Source organism: Pinus tabuliformis, chromosome 7 (genome assembly GCF_031772625.1).
Source record: "Pinus tabuliformis cultivar Carrire ecotype Pingquan chromosome 7, CPIR1, whole genome shotgun sequence".
NCBI lineage: Eukaryota > Viridiplantae > Streptophyta > Pinopsida > Pinales > Pinaceae > Pinus > Pinus tabuliformis.
In genome coordinates, this window is record NC_142293.1 from 590,771,187 (window position 1) to 590,777,186 (window position 6,000).

Sequence of the window (6,000 nt, forward strand, 5' to 3'; positions counted from 1 at the left end):
CTTCATCTAGTTGACTCCACTCACTCGAGATGTCACCCACACGTGCGCACAATCAACTCCAACACAAGATGCCAAGGACAGGTAGTGGAGGAAGTGTGAACTCCAATGCAATAATGAGGGATGATTATGAGGAGAGGCCATGATGACCAAGCAATTGGGGACCAACGGTCCGAATATGGCCAACATATACCTTGCCATCTCAGCACTCATCACCGAAAATATCCATAAAGGGTAATAAGTACTCCTCCCTGAGCATTCTCACCACCTTTTCCTTCATTCTCTCCTCATAACTCAGCTACAGTAGTCTCCTTGTGCCCCCAAATCCTCGTAACCATCATCCTCCATCGATCCCTCCCATATTCTTGCTCTCAGGGTTTTCTATAGGAGCACCTATAGGAAATCTACAGGAGGGATAGCAGGCTTCTACAAGAGGGGTGGTGAGTCATTTTGAAGGGGGAAAACATGATTTTTAGCACGATTTTCAGTCTGAAGAGGTAGGGCTCATGCATGCCCCCTATTGAATATCAATATATGAAAGAAGTGGTTTCAATTTGAGGAGGAAATAAGTCGTTAGCAAAGGAGAAAATAAAATATATATATAAATAATAAATAAAAATAAATAAAAAATAAAAAATAATTTGCTTATTTAAAAAAAAAAAACAAAAACAAACACAGTCTCCTCTGTTTCTCTGTTTTTCTCAAAATTCTTTGTCTCCACCTCCATATTTGGTTTTCCAAAAGAGTATAGACAATATGACAAGAGGGTTTATGAGAAAGGAGCCCACTAACTCCACTAGGCTCCATGCACATCCTCAAGTGGTGGACATCTTCACAAGGGCAAACTGGATGAATTTCTTTGGGAAATTTCAAGGGTTTGATGAGGAAATTGCCCAAGAGTTTGCTCTCTCTCTGGTCCCTCACACAAGAACTCATGCCACTGTCACCATTAGAGGTCTTTCCATGGAGATAACCCCTGAATTTATCAGTAGGGTCACTACCCTTCCTCTTGGGCTGCCTTGGAGTAAAGATGAGAAACCAATTGGTCAGGCTGCCAAGAAGAACTTTTTCCAAAATAATGAACCCCTGTTGAAGATAAAAATGGCATTATAAGGGCTAGCATACCATATCCCTAGGATGAGGTTAGCTATCAAATAATAAAATACATTTCCTGTGAGGGGACGTACATCATTTTTTATGGTTATCACTTTATAATCCTCCAATAATTAAGGTATGGCATGGACACTCCAGCACCTCAGAAGCTCAGTATCCCTTACTTCCTCTTGCAGTCCCTCATTGACTCCAGCACCAAGGTTCAAGCAGGAAATTTAGAGTAGCTATCTCACCATGGCTTAATCAAAATCTTAGTAGAGGAAGCCCTCCATACCTTTACACTCCCTATAGCATGGGAAGTTTTCCGAAACATGACAGCTGAGGATGACATAAAGGCCTTAACCTATGATGTCAGCCCTACTGGCAGTGAGGAGGAAGAACAACAAGGGGGAGAAGGTGGAGCCAGGGGTGACATAGCAGAACAAGAGAGGAAGGAGGAAGGAACTGAAATAGAGGAGGAGAGAGCTAAGGAAACAAAGCAGGAAGAGATAGAAGAAGAAGAAAAAGTGGCAGAGAAGAAAGAACAAGGAGAAGAGTCCCATGAGACTTTTCAAAGGGAGGCAGCAACTGCCCTCAGTACACCAATCAAGCCAAAGCAAAAAAGGAAAAGATAGACCTCCATGTATTTCAGGGCTAGGAAAAGCACAAGAATTAAAACAGGCAAACCTCAACCCTCTTCAAAAGTGCCAATTACCATTGAAGATTCACCCTCTGCCAAGGGGAAAGAATCTCCTTCCAAGACACCTATAACATATGAAAGGGGGACTCCTAGATCTTCCACATGGAAGGAAAAGGCAGTACTACAGGACCCAAAAACAGTCCTACAGGAGGCTCAGACAGTTCTACAGGAGACACTGTCAAAACTACAAGAGACCCAAAAGCTTGAGAAAAGGATAGAAGGACAGCCACAGGTGAAGGAGGAAGCACAAGAGATACAAGAACCTGATCCCCAGCCTATTCTTGCCTCCTATTACAATCTACTTGAGGGAGGAAGGATAATCCCAAAGAAACTTGCAATTCCACTATTTTTCGAATTGGAGAAAGAAAGAGTGAGAACACATATGTGGATGCAGATAGCGAAATCCAAAGGAGTTGAGGATGTTGGCCATATGGAAAACAAACTCAAGGAAATGGGTAGAGAGTTGAGTGCTCTCCAAGATAGGGAAGCAATTACAAGAAGCCACCTTGAAACTAAAAATGAATTGCTAAGGAGGCAGTTGCAAGAGAAAGAAACCCAGCTGGCATGCATGGCCAACTTGTCCATGGAGGCATTGCAATGCCAAACACCAGCCAAATCCTATGGCCTCTATCTAAAGGACCAATGGTTACAATTCCAAATAAAGACTTTGGCACAAAGAGGCACAATGTCTTTCCGAGACTACAGGTAGTTCATGGATTTGTGTGACCAAAGCACCTCAAAGGATAAAGCAAAGATGGCAGAATTCTACTTATACAACATGGCCCTCACAGACATGAATGTGTGGGATCCCAATGCCAAGCTCGGGGACTTGCAATTAATGGCCATGGCCTCATGGATGAACCATGAATAATTGAGGGCAGTAGAAATAAAAAAATTGATGATCAAGGAGAAGAATGAGCCATTGATGATAAGAGCTGAGCCATCAGATCCTATGGCACTCATCAGCACACATAACCTGCTTGCCAATGACCCTAAGATTGCCCCTAGATATCTCACCAACCAGGCACAAGCCATTGCACACTTTGAGGATATGCAAAGGCCACTTGGGGATGACTGTGTGCATGCATGCATGAGGAGATGGAACACCTTACCACACAGTTTGTAGATTGGGGAATATCATTCTCCCATGAGGCTGAAGGAGGCATTGAGAAGAGTGCCAATGTACAAGTGCTCCATGCAAAGGCTGAAGGTCAACTGGATTGGCCTCAAACTGAGTCCCCCACTATTGTTAGGCATGCTAGAAGGCAGAAGAGAAGAAGAAGAGGAGGAGCAGTGGAAGGACATAGACAGGAAGGTAGGATTCTATGGCAAAGAAGAACAAACCACATCAGAAGCTTGGGATGCTAGGGAGGCCACCGGGGCCATAAAAGATGAGGAGATTGACTAGGTTGCTCAGAGGATGAGAAACACCTTCAATAGAGGGGTGATGATGAGCCCCATAAATGGGTAATTATATGGGCTCATTTTATCTCCTAACTTAGTCAAATCAACCATTCTCTTAGCTTATTGTATGATTTTCTTATTATATTTAAGCTTATAGAGTGAGTTGAATTAATTATTGTGCCATGTGGTCTAACATGTATTTAATGCAGATTATTAATGGATTTCGAGGTCAAATTCAAGGATCCAGTGGACAAATGGCAGAAATAACTCGAAGTGGACAACAGAGAGGACTTATAGGAGGGAATCCCCCTCATTTATTACTCCTCACTTCGAATTCCCCTTCATTTATCTCGGAATACAAGCAACCGAATCATGCACTAGAAGGCAGCCAAGCAAGTGGAGGATGACTGATGATTATCTCGAGTTTTGAGAGCCAAGCCTCCCTGATTTTAAGGAAGTTGTTGGTAGCTTCATTTGTATAAGTAGAGAGGCCTAGGGCCTCACTAGGGTTGGATTTTTTCTTATGTAAACTCTGCTCAAATTTCGAGCTTATTATTTTTGTGACAGTTTCATGTAATCTTGCTATTGTTTTGAAAATAAAGATGGAATCATTTTTGAGCTAGCACTGAGTTACCTCAGAGGGCTAAAGCTCTTGGGTTAGGGCCCAATCCAAGCAACCAAGCTCCTCTTTACTTGTATTTGTATGCCTTGTTTCAGTTTGTAGATTAGTTTGCTGTTAGATGTATTTCTCTTATGGTTAAGAATAGGTTGCTTTTGATGATTTAGTAGTTTGCTTCCATTTGTGCTTTCTGTAGCAAGTTAAGCAGTGATAAAGAGAAGATTCAAAAGGCTAGCAACAATGCCTTGGCCTCTCTTCCTCCCTCTGGGACCATGATTTGAGGCAAAGACTCTCTTGTTGCCCCAAAAACATAGCTTCTCCTCCTTCATAGGACTTCTAGTGTTTGCAGCTTTTTAATAGTCCACCTTTGCTTTGCTTTAGACCTTCTTCATCATGCTCACTTTCTGATTTGCAATAGTCTTCTTTCATGCTTTCCTTTCCTACATAATTTCCTTTCATAGATCACAGTTTAGATCATTTTTATGCAAAACTCTGTTTTTTTCCTAAATGCATTCATTTCACTTGTTGCTTGATTTCCTTGGTTAACTGTTAGTTTCTATGCAGTAGATCTCTTCCAGTAGTAGGCCAGCTTACCAGCAATCACACCCTCCATCTGATCCATGCCCTATATGTCTCCCAAATCTCACCTCAATTCTGCCCTAGTTTCCTGCATTTTTCCATAGAACTACTTCCTCTCTCCTCGAGCAAACCCAATCATCTTTCTCTCTCCTAGTGATTCATGGTAGACCTTAGGCACTCTAACACCTCATTCCAACCTTCATCCACCATTTTCACCCACTCTCACACCCTCAAAACAGTGAAAAATACTCTCGGCCTCCTCCTGTAGGCCTCCTGTAGTTTCTTTGTTTTCCTCCTGTAGATTTCTTGTGTCCTCCTATAGATTTTCCTGTAGGCTTTCTTTTGAAGACCAAGTGTGGGAAAAGCCTCCAAAAGGCCACCTGAGACCTCCTAGCACCCATCCACACCATCCTACATCCTCTCAAGTCCCAAAAGCTCCCTTCAATGTCACCTATTCGCTGCTACACTCACACACAATAAATTACATGCATGTCATTCACATAAAAATACATAAAAAAAAAATCCAAAAATATGTTTTTTGCTTATTTACTTCCAGAAATAGCATAGTTAGATGTTGTTTACTTCCTTGAATAGGTAATGGCGTTCCTTTCATGGTTTTCATATTGCTTTATGCAAAAGTAGAATTAGTTGGTTAATTAGGGTTTACTAGGTTTGCTTTACATTTCAGTCTTTCTCCTTTCTGCAGTTAGAATAGCATCTAAAGAGTAATCTTTCTTTTCTTTCATCACATATAGAGCTTCTTCTAGAATCCATAGAAGTTGGCTTGAGCTCCTAGTGACCTTGCGCCAACTAACCAAGAGACAACCTGCAGTGAGAACTAATACTTGTGCATACAGCACCGACGCTTCCAATTTTGTTACGAACTACTGAGTTGATAAGAGTAAAGTAGGTAGCCAAGGAGTTGCAGCATTATTGCTACAATACTGGTGCTCACCAGGTGTCAGGAATTGATTTTGGTGATATTTTTTCTGTTGTTGCCAAGGTAGCTTCTATTAAATTACTTTTATTTGTTGTTGTTGCTTTTGATTTTGAGATAGAACAGATGGATGTGAAGACAGCATTTCTTCACGGGGATCTTGAAGAGGATATCTACATGAAGCAACCTTAAGGCTTTGCGGTGAAGGGTAAGAAAGAACTGGTATGAAAGTTAAAGAAATCTTTGTATGGGTTAAAACAGTCACCAAGGATGTGGTATTAGAAATTTGATACATTTATACGAGGACTTGGCTTCACCGGAAGCAAAGCAGATCACTGTGTATATTTTAAATTAATTGGTGACCGTCTTATTTATCTAGTCTTGTATGTGGATGATAAGTTGTTGGTTGGAAATGACAAAGAAATTATCTAGGATTTGAAGACCCAATTTTCCTTCAAATTCGACATGAAAGGTTTTAGTGCTGCAAACTATATTTTGGGCATGGAAATTAAAAGAGATCGGGCAAAGAGAAAGCTCTAGTTAAACCAGAGGATATATGTCGAGATAATATTGCAAAGGTTTAATATGCAGGATAGTAAACCAATGAAGGTTCCTATTCCTGTAGGTGTAAAGTTATCTATCGAACAGTGTCCTAAGACACAAGAAGAGGAA